This window comes from Loxodonta africana, chromosome 13 (assembly GCF_030014295.1).
Source record: "Loxodonta africana isolate mLoxAfr1 chromosome 13, mLoxAfr1.hap2, whole genome shotgun sequence".
Taxonomy (NCBI): Eukaryota; Metazoa; Chordata; class Mammalia; order Proboscidea; family Elephantidae; genus Loxodonta; species Loxodonta africana.
The window spans coordinates 16,159,508-16,180,779 of NC_087354.1; the positions used below are offsets into that span (position 1 = coordinate 16,159,508).

The 21,272-nt window shown below is 40.1% G+C and overlaps 1 protein-coding gene and 1 long non-coding RNA gene across 2 annotated transcripts in view; one reads left to right on the plus strand and one right to left on the minus strand.

The window, feature by feature from the left end:
* The window catches only part of PGPEP1L (pyroglutamyl-peptidase I like), a 92,144-nt gene that overhangs the window by 54,254 nt on the left and 16,618 nt on the right, over positions 1-21,272 (minus strand).
* Positions 1,092-12,283, plus strand: LOC135227252 (uncharacterized). Its single transcript, XR_010317358.1, has 3 exons — positions 1,092-1,284; positions 1,407-1,478; positions 11,773-12,283. It is a non-coding gene; the product is annotated as an uncharacterized LOC135227252 (long non-coding RNA).

Consider the following 21,272-nt stretch of genomic DNA (forward strand, 5'->3'; position numbering starts at 1 on the left):
TGGTTTGGTTTTGGTTTTAATGGTCTGACTGAGACTGGAGGGACCGCTGATGGTCATGGTCCCTAGACCCTTTGTTAGCTCAGTATTGGAACTGTTCCCGAAGCCAACTCTCCAGTCAGGGATTGGACTAGACTGTAAGATACACAATGATGCTGGTGAGGAGTGAGCTTATTGGCTCAAGTAGACACTTGAGACTATGTGGGCAGCTCCTGTCTGGTGGCAAGATCAGAAGGAAGAGGGGGACAGTTGCTGGTTGAATGGACACGGGAATACAAGGTAGAGAGGAGTGTGCAGTCTCATTGGGGGAGGAGCAGCTAGGAGTACACAGCAAGGTGTGTATAACTTTTTGTATGAGAGGCTGACTTGATTTGTAAACTTTCACCTAAAGCACAATAAAAAAAAAAAAAAAAGAACTCACCCACTCTGTGGCAGCCCTAGGAAACTAATTTAGGAACCATGTGCTCCCCCTCAACCCCAGGCTTCCTGACAGCAGGGGGCAGTCTGGGCTTTCTCTCCGATGGGCTGAAGGACCAGGTCTGCACCTAAGCCACATATGGGCACGTAATCGTATGTCATTCAAGAGTTATTTGGAAGCAGAAGCAGAGAAGCCTCCCTGTCCCCACCTGATTTTAATAGGCACAGCAGGAAGTTCGCGTCCATCTGGAGTTATTACCACTGCCAGTTGCCACTCTTTTTCCCCCTCAGGGAACTGTTTATGACCAGCATGAGGCAATGCACATTCCTAGTCAGGCTAAAAGCAGCAGCAGGAGAAAGCAGAAGGATATACTCTTACCAGTCACCACCACGCAGCTGGGATGGGAATCCATGAAACCAAAGTGGGGACCGATGTCTGTGCCTCCCTGGGGCTGGCAGCACAATGGCAGCATGGACACTGGGCACACTGGGCACCCCTTCGGCCTGGCCCTGGGCCCAGCCTCGGGCCTGGCTCCTATGGGGGTGGGAGTGCCCCACTGGCTTGGCTGCAGTCCTCCGCAGATACTGGGAGCAGGGGAGCACCGTGTCCCTTGATAGCTGAAATAGCCTGCTCCGGTCGCAGAGTCTGTCGTCAACAGACAAGTGGCTGGGCAGAGTGTCACCAGAGACTTTCTTGTCACCTGGATCTGGTTCAGTTTGTCGCTCAGTATGGTGACGCACAGGTTGAGTGACCAACTGTCCTGGTTTACACGGGACTGAAGATTTCCAGGGCCAAGGATTTCAGTGCTCAAACCCTATAGTCCCTGCTAACTTCTTAGTTGTCCAGGGGCGAATTATCCATTAAGCAGGGTAAGCACTGTGCTTACCTTGCTTACCAGATCATCTGTAGTGAACAATTTCACATTTTTCCACCACATCAAAGATTTTGCTTCTAGGTGTGGCTGAAATCTGTCTCTCTCCCAACCCCACAGCACCTTCCTACAGAATCGAAGCCTCTTTTCAAATTTACAATCCCTGACAGGGGTGGATGACCTAGTAACATGGTAAGTACGGGCTTACTTGTGCTTACTTACTATGCTGTAGTGAACAATTTCAAATGGGTTCACTATAGAATATCTGCTTACCTTGCCTACTGCGCTACTGGCCCTGCACCCACTAAATGTTAGTCGCTATTTTTTTTTTTTATTGTTTTAACTTCTCACCTCTGCAGGCTTTCCTCCACCTTTCTGGTTGTGTTCAAGTGGCTGAAAGAGCTAACATTTTGAGCTATTTTCTCAATTGAAGATACTGCTTTATACAACATCTTGATCTTTCAGAAAACACTATTTAAAGAAAAAAACAAAAAACTTTTTTTTTTAATTAAATGTACTATTTGAAAAGATGTCTAATGAGAGGTGCAAAAAATAATATTCTTTCTCCTTTTGGGTGTAACCACATGAAACTCAATCCTGGAGAAGCTCAGAGAGCTTCCCAAATGCTGTGCAGCTTCTAGAAATTTCAGTGGAAGGCACGACCACATGGCTCAGTCTACTTAATTGGTCCCCTGATTAAAAAAAAGAAAAAGTCTACTCCCTTAATTGTGATCATTGCCAAGGACTAGACTCCTCCTGGTGCCTTTCGGTGACTCTGAACCAAGGGCATTCCCTTTAATTGGCCCCTGGTGTGGCTACAGGCTTATTTACAACTGAGAACAGGAGTGAAGTAGCATTGCCCCCTTCCCCCCCACACACACACTGGCCTCCCACTACCTGCCCTGGGGAGCTGGCCCACCTTGTTTTGAGAGGGTGGCAGAGGGCTTTGCACTCGGCTAGGAGTGCCATATTTTGAGGTTAAACTAGGCAATTAAAAATTTCAAGTTTGAAAGCTGTTACTCAGATTCCCATACTCCCTTAGGCATTTGTTGGTGTTGTCTCAACTCCCTTTGGTGAACAGTTCCCCAGGTTCAGGTCACTTACTTGGTCTTTCTATCTGGAGGGCTTTGCATTCCCATCACAGGTAAACCAGGAGATTGGGCCATTACACAATACCTCATGTTTGTAAAGTGGTTGCAGCTAAGGTCAAAATCTGCTATCACTGTTAACTGGAAAGGTCTTAGAGTCAGAGTGTTAATTGATGTTAATTAGCATGCCCAAAGAAAATAGACTCTTCAACTACTAAGATTGCTGGATTTAATCCTGCTACTTTTCTGACTGGAAAGTTCCAATTTTTATTGTTTGTTTCAGGATTTGACCTGAACCTCTCTTATCTTAACTTAAACTGCAATTTGTCCTGGAGTTTTCACTTTCCCATAATTCACTTATTTTCCATGTTCTGAAGTTAATAAAAGAAAACAATTGATGTAAGATATTTTTACTTAGTCCCAGTGACATGTCTACTATTGTATTCATCCTAACCCCCAAAAACACATTCCCAGTTTCTAAAATGAAAACAACTCAGAGAAGTATGGATTCTGAGGTCTGACATCTGTACTTTTATTTCTTTTTCCATTGTAAAAACAAATGGTCTCTAACCATTGCTGATGTCAAACACAATCTTTAGGCTGATGAAATACAGTAAGCCTGAGAACAGATAAGGCAACCAAAGGGAGATGTTTTATTTAACCAAGAGCATAGCGATCTTCCTTACAAGTTAGATTCCCAAGAGGAAAATATTTGTAATCATATTTGACTCTGGGATTAAGAGGGCAAGGTGTGACCCTCTTACTGAACCAGAAAGTAAGCAACAGTGCACACGTGTTCTCACCAGGGACACCAAGTGTGTTTGCCAAGATCACAATATTCCAAGACCTAAAATATTTTGAGATTTGAATCAAACATAAAACTTTGTGAGATATGTTTTAAATTTCTTATTGGCAAGTTGTGGTTTCCTGCTTAAGCAAGAAAAAGGATTAAAGGGGTTTATTTATTGTGTCTGACACAAACAGCTCTTACAACACAACACATTTGTACACTCCACGTAAATGAAATTTAATCAGTTTTGTCGAATTCCCTTTAGAAGCTTGGGAAAGGAATCAAAATGAATCAACCAATGAGAAGCATTTATGATTAAAACAAAACAAACTCTCCTATATTTCAAACATCATTATTTCCAGAATCAACTACTTAGCTCTACTGTAAAACATTCAGCCCTTAGCCAAACTGCCTATTGTCAAAGTGCTATTGGTTTTTCCAAAAATGCTACCCTATCAAGGCAGCATTTGGTGCTTATCCAGTTAACCAGTTGCCCTCAAGTTGATTCTGACCCAAGGTCAGAGTAGAATTGTGTTCCATACGGTTTTCAATAGCTGGTTTTTTGCAAGTAGATTGCTAGGTCTTTTTTCTGAGATGCCTATGGGTGGACTTGAACCATCAACCTTTTGTTAGTAAATGAGCAAGTTAAGGTTTGTAACAACCCAGGGACTCCTGTGTGTTAAACTAGACCAGCATTCTGAGTAGATGCGGCGGCAAGAATTTTTATTTTCAAAATTATAGTATTTATGATTTTTACTACTTTTGAATTAACTCACTGAATCATTTATCAATTAATATTTTTTCTCATTTGAGAAGAACAAATGGTTTAATTTTCCACCTACTATATGTAATGCTCCATATGAAGTATGAATCTATGAAAATTGGAAGTTGTCAAAACTGAAATGGAACACAAAACATCGATAGCCTAGGTATTGTGGAGCTGAAATGGACTGGTATTGGCCATTTTGAATCGGACAATCATGTGGTCTACTATTACTGGGAATGACATATTGAAGAGGAATGGTGTCACATTCATAGTCAAAAAGGACATTTGAAGACCTATCCTGAAGTACAATGCTGTCAGTGATAAGATAATATCCACATGCCTACAAGGAACGAACTAATTTGACTGTTATTCAGATTATCACACCAGCCGTTAAGGCCAAAGATGAAGAAATTGAAGATTTTTTACCAACTTCTACAGTTTGAAATTGATCAAGCATGCAATCAAGATGCATTGATAATTACTGATGATTGGAACACAGAAGTTGTAAACAGAGAAGAAGAACTGGTAGTTGGGAAAATATGACCTTGGTGATAGAAACGATGCCAGAGATCACATGATAGAATTTTGCAAGACCAATGACACAAATTCCTTCTTCAGCAACATAAGCAGCGATTATACACATGGACCTTGCTGGAAGGAATCAAATTGACTACACTTGTGGAAACAGAGGTTGGAGAAGCTCCATATCAGCAGTCAGCATGGAACAGACAATCAATTGCTCATATGCAAGTTCGAGTTGAAGCTGAAGAAAATTAGAACAAGTCCACGAGAGCCAAAGTATGATTTGAGTATATCCCCCCTGAATTTAGAGACCATCTGAAGAACACTTGATACATTGAATGCTAATGACCAAAGACCAGACGAGTTGTGGGGTGACATCAAGGACATCAAACATGAAGAAAGGAAGAGGTCATTAAAAAGACAGGAAACAAAAAATGGATGTCAGAAGAGACTCTGAAAGTTGCTCTTGAACATAGAGTACCTAAAAGCAAATGGAAGAAATGAAGTAAAAGAGTGAAACAGAATTTCAAAGGACGGCTGGAGAAAACAAAGTACTACAGTGAAATGTGCAAAGACCTGGAATTGGAAAATCAAAAGGAAAGAACACGCTTGGCATTTCTCAAGCTGAAAGAACCAAAGGAAAAATTCAAGCCTTGAGTTGCAATATTGAAGGATTCTATAGGCAAAATATTGAACGATGAAGAAAGCATCAAAAGAAGATAGAAGGAATACACAGTCACTGTACCAAAAAGAATTGGTTGGCATTCAGCCATTTCAGGAGGTAGCATATGATCAAGAAGCAAGGGTATAGAAGGAAGAAGTCCAAGATGCACCGAAGGCATAGGCAAAAAACAAGGCTCCAGGAATTGACGAAATACCATTTGAGATATTTCAACAAATGAATACAACCCTGGAAGCACCCACTTGTCTATTGCCAAGAAATTTGGAAGGCTGCTACTTGGCCAGCTAACTGGAAGAGATCCATGCTTGCACCTATCCCAAAGAAAGGTGATCCAACAAAATAAAGAAATTATCGAATAATATCATTAATATCGCATGGAAGTAAAATTTGGCTGAAGATAATTCAAAAATGGTTGCAGCAATACATTGACAGGGAACTAGCAAATCGGATTTAGAAGAAGACGTGGAATAAGGGATATCATTGCTGATGTCAGGTGGATCTTGGCTAAAAGCAGAGAATACCAGAAAGATGTTCCTCTATGTATTATTGACCCTGCAAAGGCATTCAACTGTATAGATCGTAACAGTTATGGATAACATTGCAAAGAATAGGAATTCCAGAACACTTAATTGTGCTTGTGAGAAACCTGTACATAGACCATTGAGGCAGTGGTTTGAACAGAATAAGAGGATACTGTTTCTAGCTTTTTAAGATGTGGTGTCAGGGTTCTAACCTTTCACCATAACTATTCAATCTGTATGCTGAACAAATAATCAGAGAAACTGGACTATATGAAGAAGAATGGGGCATCAGGATTGAAGGAAGACTCATTAACAACCTATGATATGCAGATGAAACAACATTGATCAAGGAAAGAAAAGAGGACTTGAAACACCTACCGATGAAGATCAAAGATGACAGCTTTCAGTACAGATTACAACTCAACAAAAAGAAAACAAAAATCCTCAGAACTGGACCAGTACGCAACATCATGATAAATGGAGAAAAGATTGAAGTTGTCAAGGATTTCATTTCACTTGGATCCACAATCAATGCTTATGGAAGCAAGAGTCAGGAAATCAAATGAGACATTGCTTTGGACAAATCGTCTGCAAAAGAATTCTTTAAAGTGTTAAAAAAAAAAAAAAAAGCAAAGATGTCACTTTGAGACCCAAGCCATGGTATTTTCAATTGCCTCATATGCATGCAAAAATTGGACAATGAATAAGGAAGACCAAAGAAGGATTGATATATTTGCATTATGGTGTTGGTGAAGAATATTGAATGTACCGTGGACTGCTGAAAGAATGAACAAGTTTGTCTTCGAGGAAGTACAGCCAGAGTGCTCCTTAGAAATAAAGATGGCGATATTTCATCTCATATACCTTGGACATGTTAACTGCAGTCCCTGAAGAAGGACATTATGCTTGGTAGGGTAGAGGGTATCAAAAAATTGGAAGACCCTCTACTGCACTGCTGGTAGGAATGCAAAATGGTACAGCCATTTTGGAAAACGATATAGTGCTTCCTTCAAAAGCTAGAAATAGAAATACCATACGATCCAGCAGTCCCACCACTAGGAATATATCCTAAAGAAATAAGTGCTGTCACATGAATAGACATATGCACAACCATGTTCATTGCAACATTATTCGCAACAGCAAAAAGACGGAAACAACCTAAGTGCCCATCAACAGATGAATGGATAAACAAACTGTGGTACAGACACACAATGGAATACTACAAAATGATAAAGAACAATGATGAATCCGCGAAACATCTCACAACATGGATGAATCTGGAGGGTATTATACTGAGTGAAATAAGTCAATCACAAAAGGACAAATATTGTATGAGACCACTATTATAAAAATACATAAAACTGTTTCCACACAGAAAGAAACAATCTTTGAGGGAAGACGGAGGTGGGGAGGGAAAAACACTAGCTAGAGAGTAGGTAAGTGGTAACTTTGGTGAAGCGTAAGACAGTATACCATACTGGGGAAGTCAGCACAACTTGACCAGGAAAAAGTGATAGAAGCTTTACAGACACGTCCAAATGCCCTTAGGGACTGAGTTACTGGGCTGAAGGCTGGGGACCATTGCCTGGGGAGGGGTGGGGGGCATCTAGCTCAACTGGCATTATATAGTCTATAAAGAAAATGTTCTACATCCAGCTGTGGCGAGTAGAATCTAAGGTCTTAAAAGCCTGTGAGCAGCCATCTAAGATATATCTACTGGTCCCAATCCTGCTGGAGCAAAAGAGAATGAAGAAAACCAAAGACACAAGGGAAAGATTAGTTCAAAGGACTAATGAACCACAACTACCACAACCTCCACCAGACTGAGCCCAGAACAACTAGTTGGTGCCTAGTTACCACCACCAACTGATCTGGCAGGAATCACAATACAGGGTCCTAGACAGAGCAGGAGAAAAGTGTAGAACAAATTCAAATTCACACACACACAAAAACCAAAACCAGGCTTGCTCATCTGACAGAGACCGGAGAAACCCTGAGGATACGGCCCCCAGACACCCTTTTAACTCCGTAGTGAAGTCACTCCTGAGGTTCATCCTTCAGCCAAAGATTAAACAGGTCTATATATATATTTTTTTTTTATAGGGCACTGGGTTTTTTTTTATATAGGGCCAACAGAGCCCTGATAGTGCAGTGGTTAAACATTCAGCTGCTAACCAAAAGGCTGGCAGTTCAAATCCACCAGCTGCTCCTTGGAAACCCTAGGGGGCATTTCTGCTCCAGCCTATAGGGTCGTTATGAGTCAAAATTGGGTTTTGATTTGGTATAGGGCCAACAATAACACACACGAGGAATGTGCTTCATAGTTCAATCATGTGTACGAGATGAATGGGCACACCAGCCCACAAGCAAAGATGAGAAGGCAGGAAGGGACAGAAAAATTGGACGGATGAAAACAAGGAACCTCGGGTGGAGAAGGGGAGAGTGTTGACACATCACAGGGTTGGCAACCAATGTCACAAAACAATTTGTGTATTATTCCTCAATGAGAAGCTAATTTGCTCTGTAAACTTTCACCTAAAGAACAATACAAAAAAAAAAAAGAAGAAGAAAAATAGATCCCCAAGGAGATGGACTGACACAGTGGCTGCAACAATGGGCTCAAACATAGCAATGATTGTGAGTATGGCACAGGACTGTGCGGTGTTTTGTAGTGTTGTACACAGAGTCACTGTGAATCAGAACTGATTCAACAGCACCTAACAGCAACAACGATGAATGTGTAGTTGAAAAGCCCTGTTGGCATGGTGTTTAAGCACTCAGCTACTAACCAAAAGGCTGGTGATTCAAACCTATCAGCTCTCCGTGGAAGAAAGATGTGGCAATTTTCTTCCATAAAGATTAAAACCTTGAAAAAAAAAAAGATTAAAACCTTGGAAACCCTATGGGGCAGTTCTACTCTTCCTATAGGGTCACTTTGAGTGAGAATAGATAGCACACAACAACAACAATAGCATGGGTAATTGCTAGTTGTACTAGGATTTGGTTCCAGCACCGAGGTAAGTAAGGATCCAGAAGCTGTACTTCATTTTCTTGGAAGTGTGAGATACTATATATTCATATTATTTGCCTTTGTACCTATAGGGCCGCTGTGAGTCGAAGTCAACTTGACAGCAGTGGGTTTTTTGTACTAAACCATACCTCTCAACATATAAGCATTTTCTTATTTAAAAGTTAAAAAAATTTGAGACTCTTATTCTGAAACAACCATTTCAAACAGTTTTTAAACAATCAGGAAACTAGTATTTTAGAGAGCACATTAAAACACTGAAATGATCTTCAGCATTCCATGGAAAACTGGTATAGAAGATACTGGTCTTTATAACTTCACCTATGAATTAGGAATTAACAGCTTGAAAATTACTGTTTTGAAATTTATGGCAGTCTTCCATGATACTTTCTATGAGAAGGTAACATTTTCCCTGCATTTTATAGGATAAAGATTTGCCTATAATTTTCTTTTGTTTTATTTATGTATTTACTTAAGTTTTGCTATATCTTGAACTTTTTGGTTTTTAGTGTTTGTTTTAGGACTACATCTTCTTAGCTGAAAAGCAACAACTGTTGCACCAGGAATTTGTTTATTCATTAGAATCCAGTAGCTTGCTTGCTCTATTGTTTAAATGCTGGATTTTGTTTTCAAGTTTCGCAAATACCTTGAGAGTGACTAGAACAGTTGTGTTCTTTATGATGAGGAAATTCCTGTGTTGATAAGTGAGGCCAGATGGAGGACACTGCAGAGCACTTAACACCCTCCCAGAATGGAAGGGAGAACCATACTGAAAACATACTCCAGGCTCCCAGTACATACTTTATGTAAAATTTCTCTTCTCCTGATTAGGGCCAAGGGCAATTTTGGTGTCTAAAGTGGATACTAAGTGGTTGAGGAGGTTTCAGAAAGCCTTTTTTTTTAAGAAATGCAAGAACTTATTTGCAGATGATCCGAATTGACCCAGAAAATCTGTAATACTCAGCCTTAAAAACAATTGAACCTCGTAAAAGTGGACTAGATGTGAAATTTGAATATACTCAGGCTAATATTTTGCTGTACATCAGCAATAACTGATTAGAAAATGTAATTAGAGAAAAGAAACAGCCCACTCATAATATCCATAAAATATCTAGGAATAAACCTACCAAGAAATGTATGAGATCCGTGAGTCAGAATCAACTCAATGGCAACTAAAAACAACAAAAAATCAAAGAAGAAAATCCCATATGATGTTAGAAGTGAAAGAAAAAGAGTTTTGTTGAGGAATAATACAGCTGGAGCTGGATAGCACTAAGTAAAAAATAAAAACACTCCACAGTTCAAGCGGAGAAAGGGGTCTACATATCTAGAGAACAAAGGAAAGTTTGGGGTTAATGATTGATTACAGATAAGATCAGCTTCAGTTTGAAGTCCTTTGAAATGTAAAGGTCAGCTATTTAGCTAGGAAGAAGTGAAAGAACCTTCTGGGTGAATGGAACCAGCTGGCTCAGTTATACATCATGGGAGTCATGAAAACATTTTTCCCAAGAACAAATTGTTTACGTCTTGACACATTCTTCCCTTGGACAAATGGTTTACATCCTGACCTTTTACTTACTGAGAATGCATGTTGGCCCCATCCCCCCAGTTTGAAACTTTTTCATTACATTTTCCCCTTTTGATCAAGTCTGTACTAGGGGGCACTGATCAGCCACAATGGAGTAGCCTTTCTTGCTCAAGGAATTTGTTTTCTTGAGGAGCTTTGGTTAATAAAAATTATTTTCTTCACCTTGTTGAGCTAATAGGCCTCATCTTCTGGGTGAGTAGGTTTTGTGGGGAACATCTTAATGGTCAAGGCCACATTCAAGGAACATTTCTCAGTCAGGACAGAATGATAGAAGTCAAGATGAAACATACCCAGAAAGGCAAAAGGGAGGTGATTAAACACCATGATCATTGGTGAAAGCCTGTGAAACCAGCATGATTTTATGTGAAGGGTCAAACGGTTTTGAAGTACAACACTTCATGCATAAAATGCATTGAACTAAAACAAAACAACCTTTTATAATTATAGTAGTAGAAATGATGAGGAATATAAAGATCTTAAAATAAAGTAGCAATTTTCCCACTATCCACCCAAGAGGAAAATCAGTTACATTATCAGTTAGAAAAAGAACAGGATTATTTAGGTGAGGTACTACACTTTGCACATGATTAACATGGAGTGTAATATTGGCACTATTGTCAGGAATATAGACACAGCAATCAGATTTTATTATGGCACCATTACCTCCTTGGGCTGCAATAAGAGAATCAAGGACCATTCTATTTTGTAGTACTGCTTTTCTCATCATTGCCATTTCAGTATTGATCTTGTGAAACCCATGGCCACTGTCATTTAGGGCATTTTATATATATTTGTTTAACATTTCTAATTGTGCCACAACATCTTCAAGTCCTATCTGAGGTGCAAATACTGCCACTAAATGATCAAACCATTGAGCTCTTATGGGTGTATTGGCTGGTAAAGGGAGTTTAGTTAAAATATATCTTTGAGTCCAGCTCAGGCCCAGAGTGCAACTCCCAGTCCAGTCCATTGAAAGCCAGAGCCAAAGGTTGGATCCACATAACCAAAAGGTGCCATTGCAGGCTACCCAATAGATACCTGAGTGTCTTAGCCAGTCAGTGGTGAACCAACCAGTAGCTTATAAGGTTATAACTGATGCACATTCAGACATTGCAAGCCTTCTCATAGGTCTGGTAACAGTGGGGTGTTCATATGATTATGGTTAGATTGTTCCCAGCAAACGGAAGCAGCATGACTTAGCCCCCCTGCTTGGGGAGAACCAGATGAATCTATCCCATAGTTGTTGCTATGGGCCTACAATATGAAGATTACTGTTTGTGGGTGTCATGGATTGAATTGTGTCCCCCCAAAAATATGTGTCAACTTGGTTAGGCCTTGATTCCCAGTATTGTATGATTGTTCTCCATTTTGTGATTGTAATTTTATGTTAAGAGGATTAGAGTGATATTGTAACACCACCCTTACTCAGGTCACGCCTGTAATCTAGTGTAAAATGAGTTTCTCTGGGGTGTGGCCTGTACCACCTTTTATCTCTCAAAAGATGAAAATGAAGCAAGCAGAGAGTTGGGGACCTCACACGACCAAGAAAGCAGCACCAGGAGCAAAGCATGTCTTTTGGACACAGGGTCCCTGGCCTGAAGAGCTCCTTGAGCAAGGGAAGATTGAGGACAAGGACCTTCCTCCAGAGCCAACAGAGACAGAAAGACTTCCTCTGGAGCCGACACCCTGAATTTGTGCTTGTAACCTACTAGACTGTGAGAAAATAAATTTCTCTTTGTTAAAGCCATACACTTGTGGTATTTCTATTATAGTAGTACTAGATAACTAAGACAGTGGGTTTAGAAGATTCTTTAGCTAGCCCTTCTTGTGCAATTTTATTTAGTAAAGTGCAGGTTGTGTTAAGAATAAAGATTAAATTATGGCCTGGGCTTTGTTCAGATCAAAAAAGAGGCCATTTATCAATGGAAAATCTAGTAATAGTGATTTTCCATAGTAATAAACTGTTTCTTTATTGTTCCTGTATCCGTAAATCAAGAGTGCCCAATCAGATCCCCATAGTGGAGAGATCCACCAGGGAAGGACAGACTGGCTTGAGGCTGAGAGGTCACCATATATCCAACAATCAAGCTAGCTAAAATGGTGAGCATAAACATCTGCCCAATCTAGGGATACATTAGTGGAGGCATGATTGGTGAGGAGAACTAGTATGGTCCTTTTCAATGAGGTTCTAGTGAGTCTTTTTTCTAGTGTCTCTTTCAATACACTTAGTCTCCTGTGGCAAAGTTAGGCAAACTTCGGGAATCTAGTTTCTGTTTGTCAAAAGCTTTTCTGACCTGTGAAAGATTTTCTTTAGAATACTGGATTAAAGATTGACAATGCTTTAGTAATTCAGGTTGAAAAATATTAGGATCAGTGTAGGCAATGTAAGGAAGGACGATGGGTCTCCTAGTAATTATTTCATAGGGGGGTAAGTTTGTGAGATCCAGTGGTGTGAGCCTCAGATTTAAGAGAACCCAAGAGAAGAACCTTAGTCCAGAATGCATTTAAAGTCCCACCAAGCTTAGATATATGGGTCTTTATTATCCCACTAGTTCTCTCTACTAAGCCAGAAGACTGAGGATGATAGGGGCAGTGTAGCCTTTGATAAATGTGGAAAACTCGACATAGCTCACGAATGACTTGACTGATAAAATAAGTTCCCTGATCACTACAAAAAGTTTTTGGTGCTTCCCAGGTGGGTATGATGTTTTCAAGGAATTTCTTTGCTACAAAGCCTGCAGTAGCTCTACAGCAAGAGGAGCCTTTTGCCCAATGTGAAAAATCTACAAATCATTAGTAGTACATATTTATAACCATTAGAGGGTGGTAGCTGAATAAAATCTAGCTGCCATTCAAGCATAGGCCTGGAAGGTAAAGGGTCTTGTCCAGTTAGGACTTTAAGTTGTTTCCCAGGGTTGTAGTGAGGGCAAATACAGGAAAGAGTGGCAACATATTTGGCAGTCTTGAAAAATTTTACCCACCAATATTTTTCTAAGGTCTCAATCATTTTTTCTCATCCCATGTGGGAGCCTTCACGTAAGGCTTGCATCACAGAAACATATAGGAAGTTGAGTAAGACAGTTTTTTTTTTCTTTTTTAAAAAATCAGACCCAGTCCATAATTTAGTGGCAGGATCTTGGTAAGAGTCTCCCCTCTTCCATGCCTTAATTTCATCTGTTTGGGCTAATTTTTGGTGTTTTAAAAGTTTTTCTAAAGTTAATTCATGAAAGTTGGAGTTCTCAATAGACAAATTTGGGGAGTGCCTTTATTTATCACAAGTGCAGAAATAAATTGCAAGGCAGGTTGTCTGGCTGCCATATCAACAAGATTATTTCCACCAATTTCTTCAGTTTGGGGTACGGCTTTTGGTTGGTGAGCTTGTATTTTTATTACAGCAATTTCAGAGGGGAGTAATAGAGCATCTAGAAGATCTGCTGTTAAAGCTCCATTTTTTTAATGGCATTTCAGGAAGATGTTAAAAATATCCTCTGTTTCCATAAATGTCAAAATCATACGCAATTACAAAATAATACCTGCTATCCAGGAAACCCTGGTGGCATAGTGGTTAAGTGCTATGGCTGCTAACCAAAGGGTTGGCAGTTCGAATCCGCAGGTGCTCCTTGGAAAGTTCTACTCTGTCCTATAGGGTTGCTATGAGTTGGAATAGACTCGACGGTGCTGGGTTTGGTTTTTCGTTTGATCCATAAGAGCATTAACAGATTTTCCTGAAGCAATTCTACAAGCTCTAATGGGGGTAATTAATTCAGTTTGTTGAGCTAAAGTGGCTTCAGGGAGAACGTGGCTTTCAAGGACTTCAGTAGAAATCATAACATTGTATCTAGCTTGATAGTGAGGGCTAGCAGGATTAGGTTTTAATCGGAACTATCCATGAAAAAAAAAAAAAACTAAATCAGGATTAATTAAAGGGATCTCTTTTAAGTCTTTTTGACGGGTTAAAAATTGCTCAGTCAAGTCTAGGAAGTTATGTGTAGGATAGTTGCTGGATGTAAACAGGCCATGGAATGTAGTCTAATGTTAGATGAAGCCAGCAGGAGAACTTCATAGGAGGTGAGCCTACTGGCAGAAAGATATTGTGTCAAGTCAGAATTAAGTAAAGCATACACAGCACCATATCTGCTGTTTTTTTCCACTAGTTTGCCAGTAGCAGCCACAGCTCTGAGGCAGGGAGGGTATTCTCTGGCTACCACCTCAAGCTGTAGGCTATAATAGCCTACAGGTCTCTGTTGTCTTCCATGTTTTTGAGTTAGTACACCTAAAGCATTGCCAGATACTTCATGTACAAATAAGGAAAAATCTATGTGGTAATTAGGAAAACCTAGAATGGGCAAGTTCATTAAAACCCCTTTTTAACTGAACTATGGCCTGTCAATCTTCTGGTGCAATTTGGAATGAAGCCAGTCAGAGGTTTTTAAATATCTGTATAAAGGTTGAGCCAAGAAAGAAAATTTGGAAATACACGTTTGACGACAGCTGCAGAGTCCTAGAAACCCATTTAGCTGTTTCTTTGTTCCAGGTATAGGAAAGACATGAATAGCTTCTTTTTGTTTAGGATCACTAGAGATGCCTTGTGCAGAAATGAAGTGGATCAAACATTTAACAGAAGGTTGAGCCAATTGTAATTTTTCTCTGGATACTTTATGTCCACCAACAGCCAGATGTTTTAATAAAGTATGCAGTTATCAAGGCAGGCTTGCTGGGAGGTTTTGATGTAATGGTTTTTTTTTTGTTTGTTTGTTTTGTTTTTTGGAAAAGCAGAGCTCAGATGAAGTGTTATCAGAGGAGTAGGTGAGCAAATCCATCTCATTGAGGGTCTTCCTCTTTTTTGCTGACCCTCTACCTTACCAAGCATGATGTCCTTCGCCAGGAACTGGTCCCTCCTGATAATACGGATATAAAGAGGTTGCAGCCAGCAAGGAAGCAGAATAGGTGGCAGCAGCCAGCAGGGCAGCAGAAATATTATCTGGAATTTGACTTTGTAATTCTTTATTCTGCTTAGTTAATTTAGAGACAGTATCCTACAGGGAAGCAATTTTACTATCTTGATGTTTCTTAGAGGCCTCAATCTACCTATCAAAATAGGCATCCCACTGGGATTGTTTAATCTGGGAGCCTGAGTTCTTTTACTGCACAGAAAAGTTAACTTAGATCAAAATAACCCCAAAGTGGCCAATGATTTTCCTAACTATTTCAAGTGAGGTTATGTCAGACAGACAAGAACATGCACTATAAGGGACCATAATACTTATTCACGTAATGAGCAGGAGTCCCAGAAAGTGACTCTAAATCTCCTTTAGACATGGAATTCCCCATTTTATAATAACAATAAGAACAAAACAAACTTTTAATTGCAAGAATCAAAACAAATCCACAATAAAACTCAAAGAGCTATCAATGCAAAGGAATGGAACTTGGATTTAAGAGTTTCCCTATCTTAGATGGTTCCTGAGAAGTTACAAAAGTGGATAGCCCAAATGGTTTATCAGGTACTCTGCCCAAGTCTGTATGCCTTGGGGATTGTGAAAGATAATGCACCTTCAAAGTCCCGCTTTTGACACCAGAAATGTCAAAGATGAAAGTCTCACACTCTGTTAGGAGTGAAAGAAAAAGAGTTTTGAGGAATGATATTGTTCGAGCTGGGCAGCACTAAGTAAAAAATACAAAGCACTCTGCAGTTCAAGTAGAGAGATGGGTCTACGTACATAGAAACCAAGAGAAAGATAGGGGTTAATGACTGATTATAGATAAGATCATCTTCACCTGGAACTCCTTTAAAATGTAAAGGTAAGCTATTTGGCTAAGAAGTAGTGAAAATACTCCCTGCGTGAATGGCACCAGCCAGCTTGGTTATACGTTGTGAGAGTCATGAACACATTTTGCCTGGGAACAAACTGCTTACATCTTGACACATTCTTTTCATGAACGAATGGTTTACATTCTGACCTTTTGCCTCATGGGAATGCACGTTGGCCCCATTATTCTTACATCTCCTGTTGGAAACTTTTCCTTTTACAAACAAAACAACAAACAACATAGAACTTTGGCAAAAAGACATATAAATAACGTTTATTTCATTACTTGATGGGGAGATTCAAACCTTTAAAGATGTTAATGATCTGTAAATTCATGTTAAAGGGTAGATGAATCTTAGTCAAACCCCAATATCCTTAGCTGGTTTTAATATTAATGACCTAATATTTAATATCTAATATCCCTGATGGATATTAAGTATATGATTAACCTATGGTAATGAAAATAGTGTGTTATTTTTGTAGAAATAATTAAATGGTCAATAACATAATGTATATAAGAATTTAATATATGATAAAGAAGATATTTCAAATTAATCAGGGAAGAATAGACTATTAACGGTGCAGGAACAATTGAATATAGTTAGATTCATTCTTTACACCATATGAAGAGATAAATTCTAGTGGGATTGAATATTCATATGTAAAAGCCAAAACAATAAAAATATTCAAAGTAAATTCAAAGTAATTTAATTTCTAATTTTGGGGTAGGTTCAGCCTACTCAAGCAAGACAGAAAAGCCAAAAAATATAAAGGAAAAAAAGAAGTATTTGACTACGGAATGACTTTGGGAACAAGAATTCCCAAGCATGAGAAAGAGGGAACTTTTCAGTCTATAATTCTTCAGTTTTCTTTTTAAGGAACATATGTTCAGATGCTGTGTGAGTAATCTAAAAAGCAGCACATAAACTTTTAAAAAATGCAATAAGCCTTGAAGGTGTATGTTTTACAGCAGACACTAAAGGGAAAGCAGAGAATAAAGGAGAGGAGAACGGAAAAGTAGAACAGAAAGAGTAGATTTAGAGGCCCCAAAAGAGATTTGTTCCCACCTAGGGGCCTTTGCACTTGCCGTAACTTTTGCAGTCTCCCCTTCCCACATGCTTAGCTATGTCACTTTCCCCAGGTTTTTGCTCAAATATCACCCTTTAAATGAGGCTTATTTTGATCACTTTATTTAAAATTATGCCTCCCTCTCCATCCCTTTCTCTGTTTTATATTTTTTTTCTTAGCTTTTTCTGAAATACTGTTATGTTTTCATAAATTTTTGTAGTCTTTCGCCTAGTAGCCCTGGTGGTGGAGTGATTAAGTGCTTGGGTGCTAACCAAAAGGTAAGTGGTTCAAACCGACCAGCTGCTCTGAGAAAGAAAGATGTGGCAGTATGCTTCTATAAAGACTACAGCCTTCAAAACCCTACGGGAATTTCTACTCTGTCATATGTGGCTCCTATGAGTCAGAATTCACTTGATGGCACCCAACAACAGCAGCATTTCTGTGTGGGTGGTGCAAACAGTTAACACGTTCAGCTGCAAATTGAAAAGTTGGAAGTTTGAGTTCACCCAGAGGTGCCTTGGAAGAAAGGCCTGGTGATCTACTTCCAAAAAATCAGCCACTGAAAACCCTGTGGAGCACAGTTCTACTCTGACACATATGGGGACTCCTTCGCAACTAGTTTTATCTCCTGCTCACTAGAATGTACCCCAAAACAACTATCAGTTTGTCATACTGTGCAGGCTTGCATGTTACCGTGATGCTGGAAGCTATGCCACTGGTATTCAGATACCAGCAGGGTCACCCTTGGTGGACAAGTTTCAACAGAGCTTTCTAGACTAAGACAGACCAGGAAGAAGGACCTCATGGTCTACTTCTGTAAAGAATTAGCCGCTGAAAACCTTATGAATAGCAGCAGAGCATTTTCTGATATAGTGCCAGAAGATGAGCCCCTCAGGTTGGAAGGTACTTAAAAGATGATTGGGGAAGAACTGCCTCCTCCAAGTAGAGTCCACCTTAATGATGCAGATGGAGTTAAGCTTTCAGGACCTTCATTTACTGTTGTGACATGACTCAAAATGAGAAGAAACAGCTGCAAACATCCATTAATAATTGGAATGTGGAATGTACAAAGTACAAATCCAGGAAAATTGGAAATTGTCAAAAATGAAATGGAACGCATAAACATCGATATCCTAGGCATTAGTGAGCTGAAGTGGACTGATATTGACAATTTTGTATCAGACAATCATATGGTCTACTATTCCGGGAATGAAAACTTGAAGAGGAATGGTGTTGCACTCATTGTCAAAAAGAACATTTCAAGATCTCCCCTGAAGTACAATGAATATCCATACAACTACAAGGAACATCAGCTAATGTGACTATTATTCAAATTTATCCACCAACCACTGAGGCCAAAGACGAAGAAATTGAGGATTTTACCAACTTCTGCAGACTGAAATTGATCGAACATGCAATCAGGTTGCATCGATAATTACTAATGATTGGAATGCAAAAGTTGGCAACAAAGAAGAAGGATCGGTAGTTGGAAAACATGGCCTTGGTGATAGAAATAATGCCAGAGATTGCATGATAGGATTTTGCAAGACCAACGACTTCTTCATTGCAAATACCAACATAAACGGTGACTATACACATGGATCAACCAGATGGAATACACAGGGATCAAATCAACTACATCTGTGGAAAGAGACAATGGAAAAGCTCAATATCATCTGTCAGAACAAGGCCATGGGCCAACTGCGGAACAGATCATCAACTGCTCATATGCAAGTTCAAGTTGAAACTCAAGAAAATTAGAACAAGTCCACGAGAGCCAAATACGACCTTGATCATATCCTACCTGAATTTAGAGACCGTCTCAAGAATAGATTTGACATGTTGAATACTCGACGGCACTGGGTTTGCTTTTTTTGAACACTAATGACTGAAGACCAGAGGAGTTGTGGAATGACATCAAGGATACCACACATGAAGAAAGAAAGAGGTCATTAAAAAAGACAAGAAAGGAAGAAAAGACCAAAACGGATGTCAGGAGAGACTCCGAAACTTGCTCTTGAATGTCAAGCAGCTAAAGCAAAAGGAAGAAACGGTGAAGTAAAAGAGATGATCAGAAGATTTCAAGGGGTGCCTCAAGAAGACAAAGTAAAGTATTATGGTGACATGTGCAAAGACGTGGAGATACAAATCTGAAAAGGAAGAACATGCTCGCATTTCTCAAGCTGAAAGAACTGAAGAAAAATTTCAAGCCTCATGCTGCAATATTGAAGCATTCTACTGGGAAAATATTAAATGACACATGAAGCATCAAAAGAGGATGGAAGTGGCGGAGCCAAGATGGTGAAATAGATGCTTCTGGCAAGCCCTCTTTACAACAAAGACCAAAAAAACAAGTGAAACGAGTATATTTGTGACAAGCTGGGAGTCCTGAGCATCAAAGGCAAGCTTAGACAATGAACTGAGGGACAGGGGAAGGAGGAGACCGTTCAGAAGTGGAGAGGAGTTACCGGACCTGAAACACGGGGAGCCCTCAGGCACCATTCCCAGAGTAACGGCAGTGGCGGGCTGGTCCTAGCGTTCAGCCGCAGCTTCCTCAGGGAGACGCAGCCAGCTGCGCAGCCTACTCACACCTCTGGAACCTGAGTAGAACAGAGCTGTCAGCAAAAGCTAAGTACTTGTGTATATTTTCCTGTGCCCCCCCCCCCCCCGCAAGCGGCTGAATCTCCGGGCCTGAGATAGACCCTGGTGAGCACCTAGAGCCATCCTTCTGGCCTTGGGGAAGGAAAAAATTTGCAACTGGGGGGAAAGATTATTTGCTAGCTCCATTAACCAGGCGAGCTCAGGACAGAAGCGACTCCTGTCCAGGCATAAACCATCCACGGACCTTGAGCACCTTTTCCTTCTCCATGGACCTGTGTGGGCCTATTTCCGGAAAATAGGCCCTTGTTGGCAGACTCCAACTATTTCAGCTGTGTGGTGGAGAGATGGGTGTTTGATGTTTGACATTGCTTTGCCTATTAAACAAGGTCCTCACCTACTCACATCAGGGACCGAAGGACTGGAAGCTCCACTCAGGTCACCCAGCCACCTGCGACAGGGGTCCAAAGATAACTGGTACCTCCTAGTCCTTACAACCGAAAACTTTGGGTGCCCATGGTCCCTTTGCAGAAACCACCCACCAGCATGCTCTAGGGAACAGAGATGCGTTTTCTTCAGAGACACTTGGGGGTCGGTTCTCAGCCCCCTGCCTTGTTCAGAGCATGACTCGCTGCTGCAATCAGATACCCGTATATACATCAAGCACCCCCAGCTCTCTAAGACTGTAGGACAGAGCCTGTGCCACACACTTGATGATCAGCTACCTGGAAACCTGAGCTGAATTCATAAAAGAAAACTGAATGGACTCCTAGACTGATATACCTGATATACCTCTAGCCAGCTGGGGACAGGACATTTCCAAAGGTGAAAATAATCAAGCTAGCTCACTCAAGCAACCCATAGGGGTATATCAAAACAAAACAAAGCAAGCAGCTATGACACAGTAAGCAAGCATAAACTAATACAATAACTTATAGATGGCTTGGAGACAACAGTCAATATCAAGTCACATAAAGAAACAGACCATGATCACCTCAACAGGCTCTCAAAACAAAGAACCCAGAGATCTTCTAGATGAAAGTGCATTCCTGGAATTACCAGATGCAGAATACAAAAGTTTAATATACAGAACCCTTCAAGACATCAGGAAGGAAATGAAGCAATACACAGAACAAGCCAAGGAACACACAGATAAAGCAACTGAAGAAATTGGAAAGATTATTCAGGAACATGATGAAAAGTTTAATAAGCTGGAAAGATCCATAGACAGACAGCAATCAGAAATTCAGAAGATTAACAATAAAATTACAGAAGTAGACAACTCAATAGAAAGTCAGAGGAACAGAATTGAGCAAGTAGAAGCTAGAATTTCTGAACTCAAAGATAAATCACCGGGCACTCATACATTTGAAGAAAAATCAGATAAAAGAATAAAAAAAAATGAAGAAACCTTGAGAATCATGTGGGACTCTATCAAAAGGGATAACCTACGAGTGATTGGAGTACCAGAACAGGGAGGGATAACAGAAAATACAGAGAAAATTGTTGAAAATTCGTTGGCAGA